The following is a 27,238-nucleotide window of genomic DNA, read 5'->3' as shown; positions in this document are numbered from 1 at the left end:
GAACATGGAATATCCAAAACTCACTAACGGGTTTCCCCTCCATTCATCATCCCCAAACTTTGTCTGTCTCATTCCAGACCCCACCCCACCTCCCCAATCCAAACCTCAACCCATCCCATTCCTGCTGGACATCAAGACCCCATTCTCAAGCCCTATTTCCCCCATTTCACACCTCCCAAACTCCATCCCAACCATCCTGCCCCACCCAATGCCCATCTCACCCCTCCTGATTTGCATCCCACTTCACCCAATCCCCTTCCAACCCCATTCCACCTGATGCCTTCAGAAGGCTGATCTAAAACAGAGGCTGGACAGTTAAGAATAAAGTTTATTAAAAGGCCTTAAAGGATACACCTTGGGCAGTGCAAGAACCTGGCCAGGGCTACACCCAAGATGGACGAGAAATGGTCACAAAAATGGACAACTCATCATGAGGTCTCACATTTTTAGAAGTTTAGGTCCATCTGCATATTGAGGTTCATTGTTCAATTACAGTTTCAGATGATGAAGTCCCATCCTTCTTGTTTTCTCTCTTCAGTCCACCCTTGTTTATGCTTTTGGGCCTGAAACTTGTAACAGCTGCCCTTAGTATCAAGGTAGAAATTGTCTACCTACTCTGTGAAGAGAGCTCACTAACACTTATCAGGAAGTTCAAAAATACAAACCTAGACAGTGTAAAATATGAAAGATATGAAAGCTAAAACTTGAGGCATCACACCCTGAGGGGCTGTGGAATCCAATAGTTTTGAGTGGGACTGTGCAGTTTTCAGTGGCATTGAGTGGTTTTGAGGTGACAGATCAAACTCTCATTGCTTTGAGTGCCAAAAAATGGAGAAAACTCCACCAAATACACCCACAACCCCTAAGTATTTCCCTGAATACCAGATTATCTTGAAGCACTAGTAAAATGTGAGGCTCTAGATGCCTTTGATGAATTTGTAGACTTTTACCCCAATTTTGTCTGTTTTAAAGGGATGAAGATGAATCAAAAGATAATCGGAACAAAAGAAAATGACAACCAACCCAGTGTCTTCAAAACGCAGATCACTGGGAACGTGGGTCATCAGGGCTCTGCCCAACGTGGGTCCTCTGATGGAGGATGGAGCTGGAGCAGTGCACAAAGCTCTTCCTGCACTTGGGGCACTCGCAGGGCTTCCCTTACCGGTGCCTCTGTTGGTGTTGGGTCAAGTTAGAGCTCCTGGAGAAGCTCTTCCCACACTGGGGACACTCATAGGGCCTCTCCCCAGTGTGGATGCGCTGGTGCCTGAAGAGGTGGGAGTTGTACTTGAAGCCCTTCCTGCAGTCGGGGCAGCGGAAGGGCCTCTGATCCGTGTGAATCCGCTGGTGCCTGAGGAGAGTGGAGCTGGTCTGAAACCTCTTCCCACACTCGGGACACTCGTAGGGCCTCTCCCCAGTGTGGATGCGCTGGTGACGGATGAGTTCAGAGCTGCAGCTGAAGCCCTTCCCACATTCCCCACACTCGTAGGGCCATTCCCCAGTGTGGATCATCTGGTGGTGGATCAGTTTGGTGCTCAAGCTGAAGCTCTTCCCACACTCCAAGCACTTGTAGGGCTTCTCCCCATCCTGAAGCTGCTCATGGACCACCAGCTCAGAGCCCTGGCTGGATCTCCGGCCGCCTTCCCGGCACAGGGTGGGTCTTTCCTCCTCAGAGCACCCTGGGATGGGTTTGGAGCCCCTTCTCCTGCGGGACCTCCGGGTATTTTCCTCCCCATTGGGTTCCTGCACCGTGGAGCCGCTCAAAACGGCCTCTTCCACGAGGTTCTGCCATGGGGATTTGTCCTCCCTGGTCTCCATCCTCAGCTCCTTGTCTGGGGGAGGAAGGACAAGGAGAGGATGGGATTTGCCTCTGTGCCAGAGGGAAGGGGAAGAAGATCCCCCCAGTGTGTCCCTAGCAGGACGGCGTCGGCAGCAGGGTTGTCCTGCAGCCGGGGGCCATGCTGGGCTGGGAGATGGAGCAGGAGAGAGGGGGAAAGGGGCACTGACTTCCTCCTCACCTGCCCAGGTGTCCTGGGGCATCTTCCTCTTCCTCACAGCCTCCTTCTCCATCCAGTCAAGGTCTGGGAATGAGAGATCCTGGTTTGGGGAAAATGCAATTCATGAGTACATTGGGTTGGGGGGGTTCCTCCTGCCCAAGTCCATCTCTAGAACTTACCAGGCATCTGGTGCCCATATAAACCTCCCAAACACCAAGATTCAGCCCTGAAAATTCCTCCCAGGAGTTCCCCATCTCTGCTCTCTCCCCTTTGCTGTTCAGGGGTTCCCCCCCGTCCCAGCTGCGGGGGGTCATGCTTGCACTAAGGGTCCCCCGTTTGCTCAGTCCCTGCCCTCCCCAGGCTGCTGGGAGTGCCAAGAATGTAAAAAGTTCCCCTTTTCCATCTTCTCACTAACAGATGCTGGAAACCCCAGTGTCCACCCAAGGGACATTTTCCGCTCAGCTTTGGAGTCCTTAATTCTTAAATATCCCCCCCCGCAAAAATCCAACCCAGGGACCCCCCAGGATATCTGGGCTGAGCTCCCCCTCTCGGGGCACCTGTGGGATGGGGGATGATGATCCCATGGGTGAGGGGACTGTGAATTCAGGGAGTGCTTGACCTCGTGGTTCCTTCTCCTTTACCTGATCCTCATTTGTCCCTCCTCTTCCTCCCTCTCCTCCCCTTCCATCCCTCCTCCTCCTCTTCCTCCCTAACCCCACCTCCTTCTCCTACTTCCATCCTTTCTCTCTCTCCTTCTTCATCCCTCCTCTTCCATCCCTCCTCCTCCTCCCCCAGGAGCAGTGACACCCTCGGTGCCCCGTTCCCGAACCCCTCACAGCCCACGGCAGGAGCGGGGATGGAGCCGGGACAGGTCGGGATGGGCAGCGTGGGGCTCTCCGCTGCTCCCACCCGCTGGGGACGGGGGGAACCCGGCCCGGGGAAAAGGAGAGGGAAACTGGGAAAATTGGGGGCTGCAGATCCAACCTGGGGCTGGCTGGGGACCCTGGCTGGGGACTGCCAGCCCTTGGGGCTGCTCTGGGGAGATGCGGGAGGGGGGAACACAGAGAGGGCTGGGGGATCCCAGGAGTGGCAGCACTGGCAGGGACTGGTTCGTACTGGGATCATCCTGGCAGTGGCTGGGATTGCACTGGCTGTGTACTGACATCATACTGGGATCATACTGGGATGATACTGGCAGTGAGTAGGAGCCTGCAGGGGGCAATTGAGACCAGGTTGTGAGGAACTGGGAATATGCCCTGCGCTCCCCAGAACCTTGAGATCGGCCCCCATATGTCCCATAAGTCTCCTCCAAACCCTTCAGGATCCCCGAGTGCCCCCTCAGCGCCCGTTCGGGACCCCCCAAAGCGTCCCTGGATCCCTGAATGCTCCCGACCCCACAGATTCCCCTTCCAGCCACTGCTGGGAATTCATCTCCCATCATCCCACAACACAGTTCCGCGCCCAAACCTCCTGCCGTGCCCCCCGCCCTAAAGAGCCCGGTTACAGCTCCCCAGGCTCCCCCCAAGTGCTCCCGAGCCGTATACATTCGCCCACAGCACCTGCAGACACGGCTCGGACGCAAAAGTTTTCTCCAAGCGCTTCCCCGCACCTCCAAACGCGCCTTCCGAGCCACTTCCGGGACTACAGCTCCCATCATGCTCCGCGGCGCCCATAGAGCGCTATTCCAGCCGGGACTGCATCTCCCGTCATGCCCCGCGCATCACCGGAACCCATTGGAGCTGCGCCTATAACTCCCGTGATGCTCCGCGGCCCCATTAAACCGTATTATACCGGCGCCTACAACTCCCATCATCCCCCGCGGCCCATAGATTCCCTGTTACAGCCCCCCAAGTGCCCGCCCGGACCCCGAAGGGCCCCCAGATTCCCCTCCCTGACCTCCAAGTGCCCCCCTGGACCCCCAAGTGCTCCCCCGGACCCAGAATTGTCCCACAGAATCCCTAAGTGCCCCTCCAAGTGCCCACCCGGCTCCCCCAAGTGTCCTCCAGACCCCCAAGTTCTCTCTAAATTCCCTCCCCAGACCCAAAACTGCCCCAAATGTACCCCAGAAAAGTCCCCATGGACCCCAAAGTGGCCCCTTTTACCCTGTCTGAGAAAAATTTAAAAATTATGACCAAAGGACTAAAAATAATAATTAGCATAAAGAGGGAGAAATAGTGGTCAATTAATTAATGAAGGGAATTGTGATACTTTGAACCAAGGACCAATAATATTTTTAGTCGCTAAAAATTTATCAATTCTGTTATAGAAATATAAAAATTAGGTTATAAATATACAGAATTATTATAAAAAATAAAATTTTATTTTTATTAATTAATTAGATTTTAATGATAAAGAAAAGTTGATAAATGTTCTCAATGTTTTGAGATGTCAGTCCCAGGTGGGCGATGTCAGACATGCTGAGGCTCGGGGTGAGGAGCAGGTTGTCGAAACAGGGGCAGCCCACAAGGGGCTCATTCTTCTCTGTGACCAGACCTCCTAAGGAGACATTCAGCATCAGGATCTCATGGGGAATGCTTCTGTCATCTCTTCTCTCAACTAAAAATTAAAAAAAAAAATCCCCTTGATTTAAAAAAAAAAAAAAAAAAGTGGTGGATTTTCAAATCTTCCTCCTTACCAGAACTTTAAACTGACTCCAAGCAGCTGCACAAGCCTTGGACTTGAAGACAATGGAAGGAAGAGAAAGAGCCCCCGAGGTTTTCTGTATTTTAATGAACCCCAGGCTGGATTTGGGGCTGAGTCCAGCACCCTCAGGCACTGAGAGAAGGTTGAAGAAGCTGCTCAAGGAGTCAGAAGCAAAACTCCAAGTTCCCTGGAGCATCCCTGGGCCCCACTGACTGCCAGCTCCTGGCACACTCAGCCATGGCATGGTCCAGTCTCACGCTGGGACACCTCCTGCACCAAAATTCTACCCTGGCAGGGACTTTTCTTTCTCCTCCCCTCCAGGCTGAACCTGCCAAGCTGCACTTTGGGGAGGTTTCCTTCTCTTGCCACTGCCCAGGAAAGCTGTGTCTCCTGCTGTTCACAAACAGAGAAGGGCTGCTGGGGGATGTGGTGGTTGGAGGCTGCCTGGGGTACAGTGGCCATGAAATCATCGAGTTTTGAAATATTCTGTGAAAGAAGGAGGGGCATCAACAAAACTCCTACACTGGACTTAGGAAGAACAGACTTCAGCCGACTAAGGATGCAGATTTGGGGAGTACCAAATCAGATACTGAGTTTTTTAAGGGAAACAGCCTTTTAAAACACAGGATTCCAGGAAGGATGGACACATTCAAAGAAAAAAATCTTGAAGGAGCAGGAACAGCCTGTCCCTCTGTGACAAAAAATGAGCTGGTGAGGAAAATGACCAACCTGGCTGGGCAGGGAGCTTTTGGAGGAACTCAGGGAAAAGATGAGGGTGCATCACCTTTGGACAGAGGGGCAGGGAACTCAGGAAATGTTTAAGGATGTCATTAAGTCACGCAGAATGAAAAGTAGAGAGGTGAAAGCTCAGTTAGAGCTTAATCAGGCTTCTTCTGTTAAGGATAATAAAAGTGCTTTTATAAATGCATGAATGGCAAAAGGAAGGCTATGGACAACCTCCATTCCTTATTGGGGGGATATGGTTACCAAAGATGAGGAAAAGGCTGAGGTACTCAACACCTTCTTTGCCTCAGTTTTCAACATCAAGACAGGTTTTCCTCAGGACAAGTGTTCTCCTGAGCTGGTAGATGGGGACAGGGAGCAGAAGAGCCCCCTGTAATCCAGGAGGAAGCAGTCAGAGACCTGCTGAGCCACTCTGATGCTCACAGGTGGATGGGATGGGATGGGATCCATGCTAGGGGGATGAGGGAGCTGGTGGATGAGCTCCCCAAGCTGCTCTCCATCATTTCTCCTCATCAGTCCTGGCTCACTGGGGAGGTCCCAGAGGACTGGAGGTGCCAGTGTGAGCCCATCCCCAAGAAGGGCTGGCAGGAGGCTCTGGGGAACTGCAGGCCTGTCAGCCTGAGCTCGGTGCCTGGTGAGGTTTTGGAACAGATCCCCTTGAGTGCCATCCCACGGCACCTCCAGGATGGCCCAGGGCTGAGACCCAGCCAGCGTGGCTTTAGGAGGGGCAGGTCCTGCCTGACCAACCTGATCTCCTTTTATAACCAGCTGACCCGCCTGGTGGGTGCGGGAAAGGCTCTGGATGTGTCGAGCTGGACTTCAGCAAGGCCTTGGACACGGAGAGCCACAGCATTCCCTGGAAAAGCTGCAGCCCACGGCTTGGACAGGAGCACTCTTTGCTGGCTGCAGAACTGGCTGGAGGCCGGGCCCAGAGAGTGGTGGGGATGGTGCTGCATCCAGCTGGTGTCCAGTCCCTGCTGGTGTCCCCAGGGATCTGTGCTGGGCCCAGTCCTGGTTAATATCTTCACTGAGGGTCTGGCTGAGGGGGTCGAGTCCAGCACTCACAAATTGCAGATGACACCAAGCTGGCTGCGAGTGGGGATCTGCTGGAGGGCAGGACAAGGAGACACAGCCTTAAGCTGCACCAGGGCAGGTTTAGGCTGGACAATAAGAAGGAGTTCTTCCCAGAAAGGCTGATTGGGAACTGGAATGGGCTGGCCAGGGGGGAGGTGACAGAGTCACTGTCCCTCTCCAGTGGAGTGCGGGAGTGACATCAATCTCTGTGCTTAATAACTGATTTTACTTTAAAACAATTGCTTCAGAATTGCTTCCTGTTTCAGCCTGAATGTCTGTGGTGGTTTTGTATTAGTTGATATTTGGTGAGGAGAGAAGAAGCCAGCCATGCAAATGATTTTTCTAGGAGGGAGCTGCCAAGAGCTTCCTCTGTGCTTAGCAAAAGCAATAGCTGGCTGGCTCTGAGAACTGACAACCTATTAAACCATTTAGAAGCTGGATCCTCCTGTGTGAAATCCCCATTTTAAAGACAGGCAAGGCCAGGCAAGCTCTCTGTTGTTTCCAGCTGTGAAGAGTTAACTGGGTGCTGGTCAGGCCGGCCCTGCTCCAGCCTGGCCTGCACCGAGCCGGGCTCCGCCAGGCCCCGGGAGCGGCTCTGGGCTGGGCCAGGCCCCTTCACCACGGCCAGCGCGGCCCCAGCGGCTGCCGGGCACAGGGAGGGGAAGCCATCGGCCCGCAGCTGGAATTGAAGGGAGCAGGGGCCTGGGACCAGCCATGGGGGCAGAACAGCCACGACTGTTCTGGCCGGGCCCCCTGAGATCTTGGCACAGCCCCAGCATGGCCTGAAATCCATCACCGTGACTGCTTCACCCACTGCCCGGCAGAAACCATCATGAGCATCTGCAGGTGTGGGTGAGATATTAACTCTTTCTGTGCACAGATGAGACCTGCAGACCTCGATCCTCCCCTTGGGTGAGAGGAAAGGACAGAGTGGGAGACTAATGCCAGAAGTATGGTAGGCTACACCTGTCTTCATATGTCATTGAATTAGAGAAAAACTCTCTCCAGGGAAAATTATGCAACACTTTGCCTCACAATCCATCAGTCTTAATTACAATGAGAGGTAGATCCTAATTACAATCCAATTAGAGCAAATCAACATTGTGTGAATGGCAAGAAGAATTTGCTTGTCAACAGATGAATATGTCCCACTCAAGAATGAACAAAATCTGCCTTTACTTGGAAGAAAGTAGACATGGAGCAATGCAGTATTTGGGTTTTCTCCAGTGATAAATGGGGCAAGAAGCTGTAACAACTCACCTGTTTTACAGAACACAAGTACTGATACAGCCAATAGTGCACCACCACTGAAGGGATCTTCAGAACATTCCTTTATTTCTTAACAAGGAATGGGCAGCAAAATGCTGGCATTTATCTGAACTGGAAGCCATGTTCCTTTCCTGTTTCTGCTTGAGCACACTGTTCTTTGCAGACTTCACTGTGCAGCCCATCAATCCTCTCTTGGCCAATAGCTAAATGGCACAACTACCAAAACACAGGTGCCAGCATCATCACCGCAGCATTATTCCAGCACTGCTCTGCTGGTGCACAGCAGCACAGAATGGCTTGGCTTGGAAGGGACATTTAAAGGCCATCTAGTGCAGTGCCCTGCAGAGAGCAGGGACACCTTTAGATCAGGTTGCTCAGAGCAGGAGCTTGAATGTCAGCAGGGATGGATGCCCACCCCTCTGGGCAACCTGTTCCAGGGTTTCAAAACCCAGTGTAAAAAATATGTTTCTTATGTCTAGTCTGAATCTACTGTCCTTTAGATTGAAAACATTCCCTCTCAGTCTTGTCACAACAGGCCCTACTAAAAATTCTGTCTTGTCTTTTTTACAAGCCCCCTTAAAGTACTGAAAGGGAGCAATCAGGTCTCTGTGGAGCCTTCTCTCTTCCAGGCTGAACACCCCCAGCTATCCCAGCCTGTCTCCAAAGCAGAGGGGCTCCAGCCCTCAGAGCGTTTTGTCCCTCCTCTGGACCAGCTCCAACAGGACCATGTCCTTCCTGTGCTGGGCACCCAGAGGTGGATGCAGTACTCCAGGTGGGCTCACACCAGAGCAGAGGGGTGGTGGAATCACCTCCTTCAAGCTGCTGGGCACCCTCCTTTGGAGGCACATGGCTGGCTCATGTCCAGCCTCTCACCTTGCAGCAGCCACAAGTCCTTCTCAGCAGGGCTGCTCTCCATCCCTTCATCCCCCAGCCTGTGAGATCAGCTGGGCTGGGACCCTGTAATAGGCCTTGGACAGAGCTGCAGGGCAGGATGAGCTCCCTAGTGAAGAAGGCAGATCCCACTCCCCACACAATTCCACCCTGGCCATGAGGTCACAGCAGCCTGTGGGGTGACAGCAGGCTGAGGTGACAGCAGGCTCTGAGGTCACAGAGGTCCCAGAGCCCCGTGGTTGCACAGCACCACAAGGACCGAGCAGTCAGTCCTTGACCACGACTGTTGTGGCAGCAGCAGTGGCGGCAGCAGCGGTGCTGACATTGGGACAGCGGTGTCAGGACAGTGGTGGCAGCAAGAGCTGCAGGACTGGCAGTGGGCAAGGCACCATGGCCTTTGCTCTACGCCTCCTCCTCCTGCTCCTCCTGGCAGTGGCCCTGCCTGACGGGCTGCCCAGGCTGCTCCATGGCAAGCAGGGCGAGCAGGTGAGCCCGCGGCCTCGGTCCCCTTTCCAGGGACAGTGCTCCCTTCTCCCTGGGAAGCATTGGGGATGGTTTTCCCCAGGACTGAAGGGAGGGTTTCCTCTGTGGGAGGGAGAGAGGCCTCAGGTGCCCTGGGCTGGTCCTGTTGCCCCTCCAGAGATGTTGCACAGGGCCTGCAAAGAGGGTGGAGAGTGTCCAGAGCCAGCCCAGAGCTCCCCAGGCCCCTCTGCAGCTTTGGCCATGTCCATTGACATCTGGCTCCCACAGCCTTACCCAATCACCTTGCAGTGCCCAGTTCCCTAAGGCAGAAGGGGGTCCCAGCACACCATGGAATGATTCTGATCTATGCTCCCTTCCAGATGAGGGTGGTAGGAAGGCTTCTCAGGCAGCTTGGCTTCATGATGATTTTCTGCCTCTGGAGCCCCATGCAGGTATGTTCTCACTGTCCCAACAAGGAATAATCATTGACAACCTGGCAGGAACCAGGTGACAGAAGCTTCTATGGCTGTTGAGTTACAGGTGTGTCTGCAGCAAGGACATTTCAAGCTCCTTTGCTGGTTGCTGCACACAAGCCCAGCTCCCATCACAGGGGTGAGTGGTGTGTCCCTGCTGATCCCACAGGCTGAGCCCTGGTTCTGTGGGATCCATTCATCTGAAATGGAAATACTTTCTGTTAAGGTTCTCCTAGAGGGAGGAACAAACCTACAGAAGACAAGATGCTGAGTGAACTGGATAGACACCATGGTGGGTCCATGTCCCTCAGCCTTCTCCTGAGACTCAGCAGCCGGGGGCTTTCCCTGCACATCTGGACACGCTGTGCCCAGCATGGCAGGAAGGGATCCATGTCAGTGTCACTGCCCCACTGCTGCTTTCACGGCCTGCAGGGCTGTTTTCAAGCCTGGCCTGGCTGCAGCTTCTCCCCAGCCTCTGCAGGAAGGCATTTAGCATCAGCTGACAGGGAGCCCAAACTGCACCGTGGTCCATGCACACCCAGAGATCCCCTGCAATTTCCCAGTCTTGGGGTAGATGTGGAATGGCAGCTCTTTGGAGGAGGGAGGGCCCTGGCCTGGCTCCAAAGTTTTGATGGCTTCCTGAACCTTATCCATGACTTTGACAAGTATTGCCTCTTGAACATGCCACCTTCCTGTTGGGGAACAGCCCCACCTGATCCAGCTGTGGCTCTTCCTTTCTCCAGAGATGAACCCAAAGGCTGTGCTGAAGGCAGCGTTTCCCGGAGGAAGCAGTGGCTCATGGGCAGCCTCTGCTGCAGGAAGGGAGGCCATGCCAGGCACAGTCACAGTTCCAGGAGGTAATTGCTGTGTCTCTGGGCCTGAGCCCTGCTGAGGCTTGAGCTGCCATCGCTGCTGCTTGGCTGTGTGAGCACAGTGCAGAGGAATTATCCTGAGCAGGCTCAGGTCACTTGGCTACTGAGCAGTCCTGCTGGGATCCCTCCATGGGAGACACATCCCAAAACCTGGCAGCTGCTGCAAGGGGTGCCCATGGTGGGGAAAGGGCTGAGGGGGAGGGTAAAGCTCCAGTGTGTCCTGACAGGGCCTGGCTCTGTCCCCTTGGGCTGGGGGAGCTGTCCCAGCTGAAGGAGAGAGGGCAGGAGGGAGGTTCCGTTACCTGTGGCACTGAATGCTGCGGTTTGGCCCAAGGCCTTGGGGTTTCCTCTGTGGGAGGGAGAGCCCCTGGGCCCTGGGCTGGTCCCACTGCCCCACCAGGGATGTTGCACAGGGGCTGCAAAGAGGGTGTTGAGAGTGACCAAAGCCAGCCCAGAGCTCCCCAAGCCCCTCTGCAGCTTTGGCCATGTCCATTGACATCTGTCTCCCAAGGCCTTACCCAAACCCTTTGCAGTGTCCAGTTCCCTAAAGCAGAAGGGGATCCCAGCACACCATGGAATGGTTCTGATCTGTGCTCCTTTCTAGACAAGCGTGGTAGGAAGATTTCTCCAGCAGCCTGGCTTCATGAAGATTTTCTGCCTCTGGAGCCCCATGCAGGTATGTTCTCACTGTCCCAACAAGGAATAATCATTGACAACCTGGCAGGAACCAGGTGACAGAAGCTTCTGTGGCTGTTGAGTTACAGGTGTGTCTGCAGCAAGGACATTTCAAGCTCCTTTGCTGGTTGCTGCACACAAGCCCAGCTCCCATCACAGGGGTGAGTGGTGTGTCCCTGCTGATCCCACAGGCTTGAGCCCTGGTTCTGTGGGATCCATTCATCTGAAATGGAAATACTTTCTGTTAAGGTTCTCTTAAAGGGAGGAACAAACCTACAGAAGACAAGATGCTGAGTGATCTGGATAGACACCATGGTGGGTCCATGTCCCTCAGCCTTCTCCTGAGACTCAGCAGCCGGGGGATTTCTCTGCACATCTGGACACACCATGCCCAGCACAGCAGGAAGGGATCCATGTCAGCGTCACTGCCCCACTGCTGCTTTCATGCCCTGCAGGGCTGTTTTCCAGCCTGGCCTGGCTGCAGCTTCTCCCCAGCCTCTGCAGGAAGGCATTTGGCATCAGCTGACAGGGGGCCCAAACTGCAGCACAGGCCATGCACACCCAGAGATCCCTTGCAATTTCCCAGTCTCAGGGTCGATCTGGTGTAGGGGCTGTTTGGAGGAGGGAGGGCCCTGGCCAGCCCCAATAACCTGGCCTTTCTCCTGATCCTTATCCATGACTTTGACAAATATTGCCTCTTGAACATGCCACCTCCTCAGTGGGGAATGGTTCTGTCTGATCCAGCTGTGGCTCTTCCTTTCTCCAGATATGAACCCAAAGGCTGTGCTGAAGGCAGCGTTTCCCGGAGGAAGCAGTGGCTCATGGGCAGCCTCTGCTGCAGGAAGGGAGGCCATGCCAGGCACAGTCCCAGGAGGTAATTGCTGTGCCTCTGGGCCTGAGCCCTGCTGAGGCTTGAGCTGCCATCTCTGCTACTTGGCAGTGCCTGCCTTTCAGGGATTTTGCACAGAGCATGGAAAAGGTGTTGAGAATGTCCAGAGCCAGTCCAGAGCTTTCCTCAGGCCCCTCTGCAGCTTTGGCCATGTCCATTGACATCTGGCTCCCATGGCCTTACCTGACCCCCTTGCAGTGCCCAGTTCCCTAAGGCAGAAGGGGATCCCAGCACACCATGGAATGTTTCTGATCTGTGCTCCCTTCTAGATTGGGATCGTGTCATGGAGCATCTGGAAGTGCTGGTAAATGGCGGTTTGAAGACCTTGCCAGATGCTGGAGGCAAGTTCTCAAGGTCCCTTCCTGCACAGAATAATCAGTGTCAAGGTGGCAAGAGCTCACTCATGTGCCATTTCCCTCAAGAGTCTGAAGGTTGATGGATTCTGGAAACCTCGCCCCATTCCCTTCTGGAGCCCTGAGTGATCCCACAGCATCGCTGTCAGTGGGAGGAAGGAGCATTTAGCTGTCAATCTTCTTCCCGTGTGCAATGCCAGTGTCTCCTTCCGTTTGCTCTGTGCAGCCACAGAGAAGAGCAGAGAGGGAATGGACCAGGCCCAGGGCTGTGCCCCAGGGCCGTGCCTTGTGTGGCTCCTTTCTGGCCCCAGGGAGCCTGAGATGCTCCTGCTCCAGCTGCCAAGCTCTGGCCCTGCCTGGGGCTCAGTTCAGAGCTGCTGGCAGCTCCAGGGAGTCCTTTCTCTCCTGACTGCCATGCAAGGGGCTCCTTCCATCCCATTGTGGGGCCACTGCAGGCACGTGGTCCCCTGCTCCTGCTCCTGAGTGGAAGGCAGAGATGAGGGAGTGCCTTGGAGGGCAGCAGTCACTCAGGTGCACTCACTACCGCTCTGGCCTGAAGAAGAATCTTCAGCAGTGTCACGGGAGCTGTTCTGTTCTGCCTTTCTTTGCAGATGAACCTGATGATGAAGATGATCTGGATTCCCCGTCCATATCAGTTACTGAGCCTGATGATGAGGAAGATTATGAGGGTAGGTGAAGGCCTTTCCCCCTGGGAGAGATGCCAGCTCAGAGCCCAAAGCTCGGCCAGGGCAGCATCGCTGCAGGTGCCAGGACAGAGCCGTGCACGTGTGTGTCCTTGCTCTGCGTGATCCTCTCACTGCTCCTGTGGCTCAGTGCTGCCTGTGCAGATCAGCAGAGATGAGAGAAGCTTCTGTGGCTGTTGAGTTACAGGTGTGTCTGCAGCAAGGACTTTCCCAGCTCCTGAGCTAAATTCTGCAAGCAAACCCAGCTCCCATCACTGGGGTGTGTGGTGCATCCCTGCTGACCCCACAGGCTGAGCACTGGTTGTGTGGGATCCATTCCTGGGAAATGGAAATACTTTATATCATAGTCCCCTGAGAAAGAAGAACAAACCTATAGGAGATAGTAATGTAGCAATGGGGGAACTCAAATATCTGGACATAATCCTGAATGATCTGGAGGGACGCCGTGGTGGGTCCATGTCCCTCAGCCTTCTCCTGAGACTCAGCAGCCGGGGGCTTTCCCTGCACATCTGGACACAGTGTACCCAGCACAGCAGGAAGGGATCCATGGCAGCCTCACTGCCCCACTGCTGCTTTCATGCCCTGCAGGGCTGTTTCCCAGCCTGGCCTGGCTTTTCTCCCCAGCCTCTGCAGGAAGGCATTTGGCATCAGCTGTCAGGGAGCCCAAACTGCAGCATGGGACGTGAACACCCTGAGATGGCCTGAAATTTTCCAGTCTCGGGGTAGATCAGGTGTAGGGGATGTTTAGAAGAGGGAGGGCCCTGGAGCATTTCCAAAACCCTGGGCATTTTCCTGACCCTTATCCATGTCCTTGACAAGTATTTCCTGGAGAAAACCAGCACAGCACAAAGAAATTGTGCCATTCAAGCTCAGGGGGTTGAGCAGTCTTGTGCCAAGGGGTGGCAAGGTGCCTGCAGGCTCCAGCTCTGGGGGAAACAGAGAACGTCCTGGCTGTATCCAGCGTGCTGCCAGCTCAGCAGTGGAGCACAGCACGGCTCACACTGCCCATTGCTCCCACAGATGCAGCTGGCACCACCAGACAAGCTAACAATATCTGGAGAAGCATGAGAAGAGTTTTTTGCTGGGGAACACTGTGTTTGATTAAGTTAATGGCCATTGTGGCTGGTGGAGCAATTTTCCTGATGATGTGCTGTGCTGGAATCTGGTATTGGTGGAAGAGAAAACGGTGAGTGTTTTGCTGATCTCTGCCTCAATCAGTTTCTTGAAAGGCTGCTCATAGTCAGGAAACATTCCCAGTGAGGCTGCTGTGGACTTGTGGCTTAAGTTCTTGGTTGCCCAAATAACTCTGCTGAGAGTTCTGCTGCTGCCCAGGCCTTTCATTGGCCTCTTAATTGCTGGGCCTTGTCCTGGGGAGCCCGCTGGGGCTGCAGCCAGTGCTGGCTGCCACTGAGGCTGCCTGGCCAAGAGCAGCCCCAGGAGCAGCGGGCAGAGGCAAAGCAAGGTGGGCAGGAGAAAGAGCGGGGACGAGATTGCCCTTGAAAGGCAGAGGTGCTCTGGGGCCCGCTCCTGGCCAGGGACCCTGCCCAGAGCCATCCCCTGCTCTCCAGGGCCTTGAGGGGCAGCTGTCCAGCTGGGCCAAGCTGTGCCAGCAGCTCCAGCCGTGCTGGGGAGCCTTGGCAGCTCTGGGCCCTGCTGTGCTGGAGGGTCCCTGTGTGCCAGCGGCAGCTGGGGGCCTCAACCACCTCTTCTCTCCACAGGAGCACCTCTGCAGCTTCAGAAGAGCAGCCAAAGATTTTAGTCTAAGAGAAGCTGACCTGTTATCCTCGCTCTTCACATCTCTCCCCATCTGCTGTGCTGCAGCTGCATCCCCATCTTGATGGCATCCCAAGACCCACACCTCTCAAGCGAGACCCTCTGCCCCTGAGCCCCCTGGCCCTGGTCCCTGGGCAGGACTGAAATTGGGCAGCCCCTGTGCACCAGAGCAGGGGCTGGCCCATGTTTTTTGTTCTAATAAAGAGATGGAGCTGTCACCCCAGTGTCTGGCTGGTACCACCAGCAAAGCCCACACAGCACCAGCCCTGGCTGAGCTCCATGTCCAGGAGCAGGCAGGGCTGACCATGGTGTGGGCAGGCAGGAGCCAGGCAGGGGCTGCCGTGACCAGTGTTGGGGCACTGAGGGGCTGGGGGAGCCCATGCTGAGCGTCCCTGGGCTGTGAGGGCACATTTCCTTCAGTGGCATCACCTGGGCCTGCACCTCATGAGGCACACAGGGAAAATTTGGGCTCTCTCCTAAGGTGTGCAGGGATCCCCCATGAGGAGTGCAGTGGGGTTAAATTGAGAGGGTTTTTTACTCTTCTCAGCACAGTAAAGGGGACACTCTTGGCCGAGGTTTTGCAAAGCTGGGAGGAAGCCTCTTGTGAGCCCTTGGGCCTGGCCTGTGGGCACAGCGGGCAGGTGGAGCCCATCCCTTGAGGCCAGTCCGGGCTGCTCGGGCCGGGCTGGGCTGGGCCAGGTGAGCCGGGCCATTCTCTGGGGCACAGGAGGCACCCGGGGCTGTAACTGAGGCCGTGGCTTCTCAGCCTGAAGGGAGGCTGGCTCTGTTGGTTCAGAGGGCACAGCTCAGATCCCAGTTCCCTTTGTAAAGCTGCTGGGGAAGTGTTGAGGGCAGAGAGTTCCAACCCTTCTCACTAGGAAGCTGGGTTGATGCTGTGGGTTTTTTTAATTTTTTGCCCTCTAAATTTGTGTCCTGGCAGAAAGTTAAGTTTGCTTGCTCTCAGTCAGCCCCTTTTCTGCTTGGTGCTATTATAAATGAAATTAAAATAAGACAACAAGAGCTATTAGGTTAACAGCAATTTAATAACAAGGGGAAAAAAGATACAATTTAGTGAATTGAATAGAAGGATACAATTTAATAAAAGAATACTATTTAGTGGCCTGAATAGCAATTTGGTATAAAAGGAAAACAATTTAGTAAAAGAGTACAATTTAGTGAATAACTTCAGATACATAGATATATATTTGTGAATATAATTTGCCAGTAATTATGATTAAAGTATAAGCAAAACTGACCAGGGTACAGGGAGGGGTTCTCACCCCGCCTCACATACCAAAACAAAGTAATTCAAACTAAAATTATATACTGTATGCTTATACCTATTCATTAATGTTTCCCATAAGTCTCCTCCTATTTCCAATTCATTGATTTAATATCACTGTTCTTCATGGTGCATGCTTCACTTGTTGCTAGGGGGTCTTCTGTCTTGTTTTGGTGGTTTTTTGGACGAAGGCTTACACTCATCCTCGTTGCCCTCTGGATAACCTTACAGGCTGTGTGTGCGTACTAAGCGTTGTGTTATGTAAGTAAGCATTGTGCTCCACTAATTAGTCTTATATTTTATAATTTTCAGGCCCTATGCCTAAAGTCATTCCAACTTCATCCATCTCAAGGTCGATTTTGTCTTAGGGCATTTCTTATCTCAAAACTACATTCTGTACCTTATTTTTAACATGTAACATCTGTAGAGGGCTACATCTGCCTTGTAACACCAATTCCCTTGATTGCTCCTAATAATAACTTTCCAAATAGTTACAATTTAGTTAGCACTAATCATTTCCATTTATTACAGGAAGGTGTGAAAACAGGAGCATTGTTTGGTGTGGCCTCCTCTCTGCCTTTCACACCTTTCAGTGCTTTGACCCAGCCAAGAGCTTTCTCCAAGAGTGCAATGAAGCAGCTGTTCCTGCTCCCAGCTCTGGCTTTTTCCAGTCTCTGACCCTGACTGGTTTTGTCCCTCTTGCTGTGCCCTCTGTTCCCCCAGGGGGCTGCCCCAGGCTGAGGGATCAGATCCAGGCACTGCTGCTGCTCCCTGGGGACCAGCCCCAGTTTGGTTGTTGCTGTCAGTGCCAGCAGAAGCGGTGGCTGGAGCAGCGGGTGCTGACAGTGCCCCAAGGCCCGGGGCTGGAGGGGTCCCTGGGCTGGGGCTGGGAGGGAGCTGCCCCTTGTTCTCCCTCTGCCTCAGGCAGAGCTGGGCCGGGCACAAGTGGGGCAGCAGAGCCAACAGGGAGCCTGCGAGTCTCTTCCAGCCGTGCCTGCTCAGAGTTTGGCCTTGGAGCTTCAGGTGGGCAAAGGCAGCTGCTCTGCTCCCTCTGCGTGTCCCCGTGTTCAGCAGTGCTGCTCCATCAGTCTGTGCCCAGCAACGGGGAAAAGCCTCAGCCCTGCAGGGCCAGGAGCTGCCGGGCTCTGCCTGAGCAGCTCAGCCAGCGGGAAGGGAGCTGCTCCACACGGGAACCAGGAGCAAAGGACATGCCTTTTCTAGGACATGTTTTCTGTAAAAAAAAACCAAAACAACAACAACAAAAACAAACAAACAAACAAACAAACAAACACACCCACAAAAAAAATATGAAAGATAAAAATTACCCCCAAATGTATAGCGAAAAATCTTCTATAACACTGGAGTAAGAAAGAGGTAACTGATCCTTTGAAAAAGAGAACTCAGCTTTGATTTTCATTACTTTGTTTGTACATGTGCTAGTGGAAAGGATCCATTAGCTGCCTTCCTTAACAAATTTGATGGATGTTTTCCAATATCAAGATATTTTACACTGCAGTTAAAGGAATAGGAAATTGAAATACATGTTCTTCATGACTGTGTCTTGAGTGTAAAAATTTTGCAGTTTGAAACTTGGACCTAAAGTGTTGCAAATGGAAGTGATAAATCCCAATGGACTGAGTGAATGCAGTTTTTCTATGGGATGTGCAGCACTCCAAGGACTTCCTCAGTGGGGCTGTGGGTGCTTGGAGCTTTGTCCTGTGCCACTCTGGGATGTCATGAGATGGGACTTCACCTGCCACCAGCCCAGGTCACGCTCTGCCACCCCAACTCCTTGGACCTTGTGTCCCCAAAGAAGACACAAGGTGTTTCTGCTGCTCCACCTTTGCACAGATCCACAGAGAGCTGGGATTATCCCAAGTCTTGTGTCTCCGTTGTGCCATATTCCTAAAGTACCAGCAGCCCATCCTGACGAATATGGTGAGTTATGTGGATGTTTGTCAGCTCCCTTTCCTGCCTAGAAATCCTGAAACTGCTTCTAAATGCTGTTCCCTACAGCTCTTGGACACCTACTCCTACAGAGCTGGGAAAAAAATCCCCCGGCCATGGCTTACAAGGTGAGTTATGCCAAAGTTAGAGCTCAATGGGAAATCTCTATCTGTCCTTATCCTTTTAATATATCTGTACCTGGGGGTGTGCATGGATGTGTCTTGTATGGAAAGGAAGGGGTGTGCGAACAACGTGACTGACACTTTCACTCTCTGTGTTCATTCCATACTCATGGGTACAAAGATATTATGGAAACCTTTGCAAGGACAGACCTTCTGTCCATGGATACAGAGACATCCAAGAGCCCCTGGCACAGACAGACCCTTCTGTCCATGGATACAGAGACATCCAAGAGCCCCTGGCACAGACAGACCCTTCTGTCCATGGATACAGAGACATCCAAGAGCCCCTGGCACAGACAGACATTGCTGTTCTTCAGCCACGGACGGGATGAGTCCCTGAGACTGGGGCTTGGCCTTCCTCATGGTGAGGGGCATCAAGGAAGGCTGCAGTGTGATGGAGACTGTGATGGGCTGGGAAATCACTGGGGGAAAGGAGGGAGCAGTTGTGAAGTAAAAGGCAGGTGGGGGATAGAACTGTTCAGAGAAGGGCTGAGCTACAGCTTGAGCAAGATGAAAAATGTCATTTGGGGTTATCCCAGATGGATTTCATTTCAGAAGTTATGGAACAAGTTTAATTTTTGGGGGGTGTCATGTTTTCCCTTGGAGGTGGACACTCTGCAGACTTGAGCTGCATTGCCAAAATGCTCCAGTCTCTGCTGCAGGTCACACCGTTTCTTCTTTGGCTGATCCCGGCCCGGTGCTGAGCCCAGCAGAGCCCTGGCAGAGCCCAGAGCAGCCTCAGCATCCGCAGAGCCCGGCTGCAAGGAGAGAAAGCAGAAACCGCCCGTCAGCTGAAGGCTCCTGTCCCCTTGTCCCAGCCAGCCGCGGTGCCCAGGCCATGCTGGCCGTGCTCAGAGCTGGGCCCAAAGCTGCCCATCACTGCTGCCTTTGGGAGCAGAGCAGGAGGGCAGGACATGTGCCCAGCCTGCAGCCAGCCACGGCAGATCCAGCCCCTCAGCAGCTGCCCAGAGCGGGATGCTCCTGTGCCCGCTGCCATCTCCCAAAAGCTCTTGTCCCACCCATGCCAAGGAGATGAGGACCCACCTCACACCATCCGCTGCCAGAAGAAAAGCTGGTCCCAAACGATGTCCTCAGTCTTCTCCAAGGGCACAGCCCATCCACGCCACAGCTGGTCCCAAGCACTTCCCGATCCAGACTGGATCCCACCTAGAACGCTTCCTTTAGAAAAACAAACAACAAATGAATGAAAATAGATTACAGACAAAAAGGGGAAACAAGAAAAATGGTAAAAAATCTTATCTCTGTCAGAAGCTTGAGTAAGGCCCAACCCTCACATTCTGGGGAAAAACCCACCCATGGGTGAGGGAAGCCCATGCTTGCTCCCTTTCCCCCTGCACTGTCCCCCAAAATCACGGTGATCCCAAAGCAAAGCAGGGGAGTGGAGCAGCCCAAGCCCTTCCTTGCCTGCCCAGCAAAGCAGCTGTGCTCAGGTTCTGGAGTCCCACCTGTGCTCCTGCCATGGGGGTTTGTTTGTGTCGGGCTGGCTGCCCCAGCCCCAGCCCGGGGCACGGTGGGTGGTGGGGGCTGTTGGCAGGGCCAGGATCCCACTCCCATTTCGTAACCACCCCAGCCCATGTCCCCAGCCCTGCCAAAAACCAGCTGGGCAGCCACTGAGGAATCAGTTGCATCTGCCCCAGCAAAGGGGAAACCTTTGGTTCCCGGCCAATGCACAAATCTGGGAGCATCCCCCTGGGTCTGGACTGACCTGAAAATTCACTGTGGGGCCTGGCTTTGAAGAAGGTGCCAGAATCAAAGTCCATCATCGCCAGCTGCCGCTGGCCAGGTGGAGGAAGAGGATGTCATCCTTGCTGTTTTCCTCCATGTCTCCAGCAGCAGCAGCAGCCCCACCTGGTCCAGCTTCTCCAGGGGCTCCTTCTTCCCTGGGGGGACACCAGGCTGTCAAGGTTCTGCCCAGGGCTTGGCTGTCAGTGAACCAGGACAAGCAAAACCAGCTCAGATGGTGCCCACCAGTGCTGGGCAGAGCAGCTCAGCTCCAGCACAAGGGCTGTGTGTTCCCATTTGATGAGCCCAGTGCAGTGACACAGGCAGGACAAAAAAGTCTGGGTTTCTTTGCTGCTGATTGCCAGGGCATGTGTGGAGCTGTAACTTACCAGGTCCCTGCATCACTGTGCCTGTGGCTCTCTCCCTTCTTCTAGGGCTGATGAATATCCTGCATCCAGGGATCATGGAACAGGTCTTGTAATGAGGGTCTGTCCAAGAAGTGCAGGGATAAACACCACCTGATCAGAGCTTGGCAGTCTGGGGAGAGAAACCACAAACCACTGGTCAGTTGGAGAAGGCTCCAGTCTGCTTTGCCCCACTATTCCTGTGCCCAGGCCATGCTGGATGTGCTCAGAGCTGGGCCTAAACTTTCCCATTAATTTTTTTGTTTTGGAGGAGAGCAGGAGAGCAGGACATGTGCCACCTCCTCAGCAGCTGCCAGAGCGGGATGCTCACGAGCCCGCTGCTGTCTCCCAACACTGGTGTTCCCCCTGTGCCCAGAGATGAGGATTCACCTTGGGAGAGCCGTTGTGGCAGTGGGAGCTGGCCCCATCTGATGTTCCTGCCCCTCCTGAAAGGGTGCTCCCCGCAGACCATCTCGTGCAGCAGGATGCCCAGGGTCCAGACGGTCGCTGCCTCGCCATGGTACCACCCAAAGTCGTTCCATTCCGGGGGGCTGTATGATGGTGTTCCTATGGAATATGGATGGAGCTCATCAGGGGGATGCTGCTGCTCCCAGAGCCTGACCCCAGCATCCCTGGGCATGTGGGGGCTTCCCCAGTGGCCCATGGGGTGACCTGCTGCCCTCTCGCCAGCACCTGGGACTTGGGTACAAACCCAGGGCTGGAAAAGAAGCCACTGGTGCTGGAAGAGGGCAGCAGAAAGGCAAGGCCTGATCATGACACACAAAGGGAAATATCCACTCAGTGCTGGGGAAAAACCATACCCACATCCTCCCTGCTGGCATTGCCCAAAAAACATTATGAACCAAGGCAAACCAAGTGAGTAGAGGAGTCCAAGCCCATTCTCACTTGCACACTAAACCAGCTGGTGCACAGGTTCTGGCTCACCCTCTCTGCTACCTCAACCATGGGGGTTTGTCAGGCTGGCTGCCCCAGCCCCAGCCCCAGTCCTGGGGGAATCCCTGCTACCACACCCACGTTGGGCCAGGAGATGTCGGGACCAGAAGCCTACCCCTGTGTGGGCTCACCTGCAAATTGTGTGTAGGCTGTCTCCTGAAGGTAGGTGCCACAGCCGAAGTCTATTAACTTTGCCTGGCCAGTGTCCAGGTCTACCAGGATATTCTCTGGTTTTATATCTCGGTGCAGGACCCCGCAGCTGGTGCAGTGCCGCACGGCTGCCAGGACCTGCCGGAACAGCTCCCGCGCCTCTTCCTCGGACAGGAACTTCCGTGCCCGAATAAAACGCCGCAGGTCCTGACACTGCTCTGGGCGCTCCAGCACCATAACAATGAAGCTGGGGAGCTCAAGCCACTCCAGCAGCTGCACCACGCCGGGGAAGCCTGTGGACACCTTGTCCAGCAGCACTATCTCCAGTGGTGCGCTGGTGCCGTCGGGCTGCGGGAGGAGCACGGTGCCGTCAGTGGGGCTGAGGCCGTGCCAGGGCTCGGGAAGCCCTCAGCCAGCCCGGGATGCTCTGTGCCCTCCGCTGGCCCCATGCCCGCTCTCCCTCCAGGTGTCCTGGCAGCTCCCACCCTGCCGGGTCCCGGCTCATCCCCGCCCGGCACGCCCCGGCTTCTGCCGCTGGCCCCGCTCACTCACCAGCTCGCCCCAGTGCCGGACGCGGTTCCGTGGCACCTTTTTGATGGCCACCTGTAAGCCAAAGGGAACAGCGGATTCAGCTCAGCGCCTGCCGTGTCCAGCCCCATCCTACTCCTCCACCCCCTTCTCCTCCTCCGCCCCCTCCGCCCGCTCCTCCTCCTCCGCCCGCCGCTGGCCCCACCGCTCACCGGGAGTCCGTCCGAGAGCCGAGTGGCTGCGAAAACTGTGCCAAAGCCGCCGCGTCCCAGCAGTGAACCCACTCGGTAGCGCTGCTGCAGGGCCTCCTGCGCCTTCCCTGGGGAAGAGACGTGGCCGTCAGTGCTCGGCCCGGGGCCAGGAACGGCCCCCGAGTGCTCCCCGACCTCCCCGGGCCGGGCATCCGCAGGCGTTCGCTCTTTGGAACGCGACAGCGGCGGCTCGGGGCCGGCGGCCGCGCTGCTGAGCGGCGGAGCTCGGGCCGGGGAAGCCGCAGCGGAGGCGGCGGCAGCGGCCGCGCCGCCTGTGTCCTCCGCGGGCCCCGGGAGGAGCCGGGGCCGGGGCTGGGGCCGGGGCCGGGGCCGGGGCCGGGGCCGGGGCCGGGGCCGGGGTCGGGGTCAGAGCCGGAGCCGGGGCCGGGGCCGCGGCCGGGGCCGGGGCCGGGGCCGGGGCCAGTCCAGGCGGAGCCGAAGGGCAGCGATGCCGCCCCAGCCCCAGGCAATGATGCCCGCCCAGCAGCGCCCGCGCCAGCGCCAGCACAGCCAGAGCTGGGCGGAGGCGAGACCGCGGAGGGATGCTCGGGGAGGGATGCTCGGGGCCGGGGCCGGGGCCGGGGCCAGGGCCGGGGCAGCCCCGCCCGGGGCCGGGGGCAGACCGGGGGCATGGCCCGGGTGGGCACGGGAGAGGGAACCTGGAAGAGAATGGGACACAGGAAAAGGGAGAGCGGGAGAGGATGCGGGACAGTAGGAGAGGGAGAAGAGAGACAGGGAATTGATAAATTCACTGCTTTCGCTGCTTTCGCTGCTGCCGCTGCCGCTGCTGCCGCTGCCGCTGCAACTGAAGCACCGGGGCCGTTTGTCCCCGTGTCCGTTTGTCCGTTGCCCGCTCGGCCCCGCCCCGAGCCCCGCGCTCCCCGGGCAGCCCCTGAGCCTGGCCAAACACGGGAACTTTGCCCTGGTGAGCCAAGAGCCAGAGTCTTGACTCCTGCACAGGGGCACAGCAATGCCCTTGGCTGCTGCTGTGCCTTGTCCCTGCTGAGGGTCAGACACTGTCTGAGCACATTCCCTGAATGCAGAATTTGCACCTGAGCCAAGCACTGCACTTGTGTCTCCAGCATTGCTTTCCAAGTAAAACAGGGGAAGGCAAACTGGGTATAGCTCATGGTATTTTACAGTGTCTAAAACTTGCCAAGTCTCAGATCTTAGAGGTGAGATCCATTTGGAAAGAATGGGATGGAGAAACAGTGCAAGATGGAAAAGGGAAACATAAAAATAAATAGAGAAAAATAGAAAAAAACATATGGGTTGTTTCTTTGGATTTTATTTTCATTTCTTAAAAAAGTTGTTTCAATTTTCCCAGAATCTCCTCCCCAGTCCTGTTCTTTCCAACAACCTGTCCTGGAGAACAAGGCACAGCTCCTGTCACAAGATGTGCCCCCAGCTGCAGCTTCTCTTGGCTTCCCACACTGTGAATGCAGCACAACTCTTGCAGCAAAGCAGGACAAATATTTGAAGAACTTGACAACTTGTTCTTTCTTTTCCTTGTGCACTGGGGAGTTGTGCCATTGGTAAGGTTTTCATTGTTCCTCTTCTAGCCAAAGAAAACATGATGGGCTACCAGGAATTGTTGGGGAATACAAGCCTGGCTGAATGTGGAGAAAGAATCTCCAGAGCCTGCAGCCAGCAGTGGAGAGCTCAGCATTCCAATAGCCCCATGGACATCTTGAAAGTGATCTGGAACGTGAAGATGGGCTGACAGAGGGAGTTTGTTTCTGTGTTCAGTTTAGATGATTCTACATGTCTTGCAGTGGTAGAAATCAAGAGCACAATCAGTTGATGATAAGCACCAGAACATGATAAGCTGGACCTCTGAGTGGATGAAAGACAGTGAAAAGGAGAAATGCAGGGAATGACTTGGTGAACTTTGTGTGTAAGAAGGGTCATTTTTTCTTATTTTGTGGGATTTTTCTTGGTTTTTGTGGGATATTCTAGAGATTTGGTGGAATGTTTCTGGAATTTGGTAGGGTTTGGGTATATTTACGGATTTTTTTTTTTAAATTTTTGCAATTTTGTAGTAATTTATCCCAATTTGGTGGGATTTTGCAAAAGTTTACATAATTTTGTGTTATTTTTATGAAATTGTAAACTATTTTGAGGAGACAGGAGGAATTTTGAGGGATTTTTCTTGATTTTGTGGAATTTTGTGGAGATTTGGTGGGATGATTCTGGAATTTGCTAGGGTTTTCAGAACATTTAGGGAGTTGTGTGTGATTTTTCTGCAACTTTCTGGGATTTTGTGGAGACATGAAGAATTTTGCGGTATTTTCTTAAATTTTGTGAAAATTTGTGGGGATTTGGTGGGATGTTCCTGGAATTTGCTGGGGTTTTGAGAAGATTTCTGCAATTTTGTGGGATTTTTCTTGAATTTTGTGGGATTTTTATTAATTCTTGTGGGATATTCAAGAGATTTTGTAAGATGTTACTGGAATTTGGTAGGGTTTTGGGAAGATTTAGAGATTTTTGTTTTTGTTTTTTCAATTTTGTGGGATGTTTTTTGAGTTTTATGGGATCTTGCAAAAGTTTAAATAATTTTGTTGGATTTTTAGGAATCTAGAAGGATTTTGAGAAGACTTGAAGAATTGTGAGGGATTTTTCTTAGATTTTGTGGTATTTTGTGGAGATTTGCTGGGATGTTTCTGGAATTTGGTGGGGTTTTTCAGACCATTTAGGGAATTGTGTGGGATTTTTCTGCAATTTGGTAGGATTTTTCTTGGATTTTGTAGGATATTGAGGAGATTTTTTGGGAGTTTTGTGGAATTTTGAGGGATTTTGAGGAGACATGAAGAATTTTGAGGTATTTTTTAGATTTTTTAGAAATTTGTTTAGATTTTCTGGGATGTTCCTGGAATTTGGTAGGGTTTTGAGAAGATTTCTGCAATTTTGTGGGATTTTATGGAGACTTGAAGAATTTTGTGGGATTTTTCTTAGATTTTGTGGAAATTAGTGGGGATTGTGTGGGATGTTTCTGGAATTTTGTGGGATATTTTTGTAGTGTTGTGGAAATTTCTGGTATTTTGTGGGATTTTGAGAAGACTTGAAGAATTTTGTTGGATTTTTCTTATATATTGTGGAATTTTGTGGCGATTTGGTGGGATGTTTCTGGAATTTGGTAAAGTTTTCAGAACATTTAATTAATTGTGTGGGATTTTTTCTGCAATTTAGTGGGATTTTTCTTGAATTTTGTAGGATATTGGGAAGAGTTGGTGGGAGTTTTGTAGAATTTTGAGGGATTTTGAGGAAACATGGGGAATTTTGAGGTATTTTCTCAGATTTTGTGGAAATTTGTGGCGATTTGGTGGATGTTTCTGGAATTTTGTGGGATTTTTTTGTACTGTTGTGGAATTTCCTGGTATTTTGTGGGATTTTGAGGAAACTTGTCAAATTGTGAGGGAATTTTTCTTAGATTTTGTGGAATTTTTTTCCGATTTGGTGGGATGTTTCTGGAATTTGGTAAAGTTTTGAGAACATTTAATGAATTGTGTGGGATTTTTCTACAATTTAGTGGGATTTTTCTTGGATTTTGTAGGATATTGAAGAGATTTTGTAGGATTTTCCTTGAATTTGGTGGGATTTTGTGGAGACTTGAAGAATTTTGAGGTATTTTCTAAGATTTTGTGGAAATTTGTTTAGATTTTCTGGGATGTTTCTGGAAATTGTTGGGGTTTTGAGAAGATTTCTGCAATTTTGTGGGAGTTTTCTTGAATTTTGTGGGATCTTGTCGAGACTTGAAGAATTGTGACGGATTTTTCTTAGATTCTTTAGAATTTTGTGGAGTTTTTGTGGGATGTTTCTGGAATTTGCTGGGGTTTTCAGAACATTTAATGAATTGTGTGGGATTTTTCTGGAATTTGGTGGGATTTTTCCTGCATTTTGTAGGATATTGGGGAGATTTTGTGGGAGTTCTGTGGAATTTTGAGGGAATTTGAGAAGACATGAGGAATTTTGAGTTATTTTCTTAGATTTTGTGGAAATGAGTGGGGATTTTGTGGGATGTTACTGGAATTTGGTGGGGTTTTGAGAACATTTCTGTAATTTAGTGGGATTTTTCTTGAATTTTGTGGGATTTTGTGGAGACTTCAAAAATTTTGAGGGATTTTTTCTTAGATTTTTTGGAAATCTGTGGTGATTTTGTGGGATGTTTCTGGAATTTGTTTGTGTTTTCAGAACATTTATGGAATTGTGTGGGATTTTTCTGCAATTTTGTGGGATTTTTCTTGAATTTTGTCGGATATAGGGGAGATTTTGTGGGAGTTTTGTGGAATTTTGATGGATTTTGAGGAGACATGAAGGATTTTGTGGGATTTTTCTTAGATTTTGTGGAAATTTGTGGAGATTTTGTTGGATGTTTCTGGAATTTGTTTGTGCTTTCAGAACATTTATGGAATTGTGTGGGATTTCTCTGCAATTTTCTTGGTTTTTTCTTGAATTTTGTAGGATATTGAGAAAATTTTGTGAGGTGTTTCTGGGATATGGTCGGGTTTTGAGAAGTTTTCTGCAATTTTATAGGATTTTTTTTTGGAATTTTTTTGTGATTTTGAGGAGACTTGAAGAATTATAAGTGATTTTTCTTAGATTTTGTGGAAATTTGTGGAGGTTTTGTGGGATGTTTCTGGAATTTGGTAGTGTTTTCAGAATATTTACGGAACTATTTGGGATTTTTCTGCAATTTTGGTAGATTTTTCTGCAATTTTGTGGGATTTCAGCTATTTTGTAAAATATTGAGGAGATTTTGTGGAAGTTTTGTGGAATTTTGAGGGATTTTGAGGAGACATGAAAAATTTTTAGTTATTTTCTTTGATTTTGTAGAAATTTGTGGGGATTTAGTGGTATGTTTCTGGACTTTGCTGGGGTTTTCAGAACATTTAATCAATTGTGTGGGATTTTTCTGCAATTTGGTGGGATTTTTCTTGAATTTTTTAGGATATTGAAGAGATTTTGTGGTAGTGTTATGGAA

The 27,238-nt window shown here is 52.4% G+C and overlaps 1 long non-coding RNA gene and 1 pseudogene across 1 annotated transcript; one reads left to right on the top strand and one right to left on the bottom strand.

Moving 5' to 3' along the window:
* Nucleotides 1-27,238, top strand: part of LOC131586383 (zinc finger protein 850-like) — a 434,360-nt pseudogene that overhangs the window by 386,678 nt on the left and 20,444 nt on the right.
* On the bottom strand, nt 1,721-3,607 carry LOC131586424 (uncharacterized). The gene is made up of 3 exons (XR_009279132.1): nt 3,554-3,607; nt 2,016-2,094; nt 1,721-1,829 (listed from the first exon to the last, which is right to left on the bottom strand). It is a non-coding gene; the product is annotated as an uncharacterized LOC131586424 (long non-coding RNA).

Source organism: Poecile atricapillus, chromosome 19 (assembly GCF_030490865.1).
Source record: "Poecile atricapillus isolate bPoeAtr1 chromosome 19, bPoeAtr1.hap1, whole genome shotgun sequence".
NCBI classification, from domain to species: Eukaryota; Metazoa; Chordata; class Aves; order Passeriformes; family Paridae; genus Poecile; species Poecile atricapillus.
Note: the sequence above shows the minus strand (reverse complement) of the source record. Positions and strands in the feature narration are given on the sequence as shown.